The 3,141-nt window shown below is 49.8% G+C and overlaps 1 pseudogene; it reads right to left on the bottom strand.

Annotated features, from left to right (window-relative positions):
* Positions 1 to 1,438: 1,438 nt before the first annotated feature.
* LOC116761554 lies at positions 1,439 to 2,559 on the bottom strand (annotated as a pseudogene).
* Positions 2,560 to 3,141: the final 582 nt, after the last annotated feature.

Genomic DNA, 3,141 nt, shown 5'->3' with positions numbered 1-3,141 from the left:
ATGGGAATGACATGAGAACACCCCTTAAAGTGTATGGTTTAAGGGAACTCATGCTGGGAAGTGCCAGTCAACGGGAGCTGTGAAGGTGTTGGCGACACAATGAAGAGGTCTCGTCTCTTCTCTGGCTTCAGTTTCCCCATCTCTAAAATGCCCAGGGTGGGGCACTTGAACTGGACAACAGCAAGACCTTGTCCATCTCTGACATTTCATGTTCTATGCTCTAGGCCGCAAGGTCTGCCAAGTGGGCAGAGGCTTCTTCCTGTGTGCTAGCCTACAAGGGTCCTCAGAAGGTCATCTCATCCAGCCCCCATCACCCCACAGGGTCACATGTCCAAGGGGTACCGCTTGCCCCTCTTTTCCCCACCTCAAGGAACCTGCACTGTTTCAAGCTGTGGCTAATTTCCCTGGGGGCCTGGGCCCTATGGGAGCCCACCTACCTAATGAGAGCACCAAAGTGGTCCTTTGGGCCCCTGAGCTGGGGGTTTGAAGCTTGGACACACTCATGTACAGTATAAAAGGATGACCTTTTATTTGCTATCCGGACATCTGTGCAGGAGAATCGAGACATCTCCCTACTCAGAACGCAGATAACTGTGTGCTCAGAATCTGGACGTTATCCACGGTAGCTAAAAGGTGGCAACAACCCATATGTCCATCAATGAATGATGGGTAAACAAAATGTGGTCTATCCACACAGTGGAAGATTGTTCTGCCAGAACACGGAGTGAAGCACTGGTACGTGTGCCACAACACAGATGAACCTTGGGAACGTGATGCTATGCAAAAGAAGGCAGACACAAAAGGCCAGATGGTGCATAGTTCCATTTACATGAGGTACCTGGAACAGACAAATTCATAGACACAAAAGTGGACAAGAGGTTACCAGGGGCTGGGGGGAGGGGGAAATGGGGAGTTGATGTTTCATGGGTACAGAATCGGCAAATCCAGAAAAGGCAAATCTATAGAGACAGAAGGCAGCTTCGTGGTTGCCAGGGGGATGGGAAAATGAGGAGTGACTGCTTAATGGGTATGAGGTTTCATTTTGGGGTGATGAGAAAGTTCCGGAACTAGACAGCGACATAAAATTTACTTAATGACACTGAATTACATACTTTAAAAGACCTACAGGGCTTCCCTGGTGGCGCAGTGGTTGAGAGTCCGCCTGCCGATGCAGGGGACACGGGTTCGTGCCCCGGTCCGGGAAGATCCCACATACCACGGAGCGGCCGGGCCCGTGAGCCATGGCTGCTGAGCCTGTGCTCCTTAATAGGAGAGGCCACAACAGTGAGAGGCCCACGTACCGCAAAAAAAAAAAAAAAAAGGTCTACAATGTTAAATTTTATGTTCTGTGTATTTTACCACATTAAAAATTTTTTTTTAACTTGTTCAATAAGTTTATTACTGTCTTTATCTGAAAAATCTTCCTAGAAATTGTGGTTTGGGTTATTAACTCTCAACAGCCCGTTCCTGAGCTCTAAGGAAGCTTGCCTTCTTCTGAGCTACCCGATCTTTCTTCTGGGCAAGTGACATTTTGGGATGGTTCCACCTCTTCTTTTTTTTTTTTGCGGTACGCGGGCCTCTCACTGCTGTGGCCTCTCCTGTTGCAGAGCACAGGCTCTGAACGCACAGGCTCAGCGGCCACGGCTCATGGGCCCAGCCGCTCCGCGGCATGTGGGATCCTCCCGGACCGGGGCACGAACCCGCGTCCCCTGCATCGGCAGGCGGACTCTCAACCACTGCGCCACCAGGGAAGCCCCCACCTCTTCTTTTTAACTTCTTTCTTAGGCTTCTTCTCGTACACTGGATTCTCTCATATTGTAGCATGAGCTTTCTTATCCATCTCCTCCATCATGTCTGGAGTTATGTTTTTCTTTATGTATTGAGAGAGTTGTTTTTTGTAAGTATCTTCATCTCCTTCGATCAGGTAACGCACATAATCTGCAATGTTCTGCCCCATGATGTGGTTTTGGTGTACCTCAGCACTGAATTCTTTGCTTTCTGAATCATAACCAGGGAACCGTTCGGTACTGTGAGGGATAGACAAGCCTCCATCGACAGCTCCCTTGAGGGCCCCAAAAACGTTATTCTCAGTAGTAGTCCTGGCAAGCCCTGCATCCAAGTAACAGGTGAAGGCACCAGGTTGACCATCAATGCTTTCCACACTGTATTCACCTCCAGTCACCTCGACTTGGCCTTCATAAATTCTGTCCATCCCAAACCTATTAAGAAGCCTACGTGCCAGCAGCAGGTCAGTACCATAAGTTGCAACATAATTTGTCAGGCCAGCCTTCACGCCATACCTCGGGAGTTCGCGAGCACAAGCTGCACAAACCATCATAGCTCCTTGTATGCGGGCATAGCAATAGGACAAACGATATCTCTGTTAGTTACATGAACTGTCATTCTGTATTTGGGTGCGTTGTACTTATTTTTATCTTGGATTACCAATCGTTTCCGAGCATAGTAGTCAGTTTTGCCCTCTCGCCGTCTTCTAAATTTCACTTGGTATCTCTTGAACTAGGCCTTATTCTTGACACCTTTAACAAACCCCATCCTGTAGAACAGAGGCCCTAGCCGCCACTGAGCTGCAGAACCAGCACGGCTCCGGGCGGCGGTGGGGGGGGATAAAGCAAAAAAAAATTTTTTTTTTAATGTCTGTGCACCCCGGGGTCCAGTCCTGTGCCCTGAGCCCAGCCCACGCTCCACGCAAGGCTCTGGGTCGGGACTGTTCCACCCAGCACGTTAGGAGCTGGGGACAGTAGGGAGTTGATGAGCAGCCTCGCGCCCTGTGTCATTACCATTAATAATAAACAACAATAGAGTGTATTTTTAAAACTTTCCCTAATGGAGATCCCCAAGCAGCAACCAACACACTCAGGTTACCCACTGGTCCCCTAACGATACTGACACACAAAAGCCACGTATGCCATGGAAAGCTGGGGTGAGGTGGATGCTTCCTGGCATCTGGGAGACGTCCCTCACTTATCTCCTTCCCCGCCAGTCCCACTCCCCAGCTTTGCCCAGGTACCAGGGACAAAGGCAAGGGAAGGGGTCTTCCGCATCCTCTGGGTCCTTGCCAATGCCTTGACCCTTTGACTTAGTTTCCCCCACAGGCTCCCTTTTCTGCCTGTCTCCCCAGAG

Source organism: Phocoena sinus, chromosome 1, assembly GCF_008692025.1.
Source record: "Phocoena sinus isolate mPhoSin1 chromosome 1, mPhoSin1.pri, whole genome shotgun sequence".
In the NCBI taxonomy this organism is placed as follows: domain Eukaryota; kingdom Metazoa; phylum Chordata; class Mammalia; order Artiodactyla; family Phocoenidae; genus Phocoena; species Phocoena sinus.
Note: the sequence above shows the minus strand (reverse complement) of the source record. Positions and strands in the feature narration are given on the sequence as shown.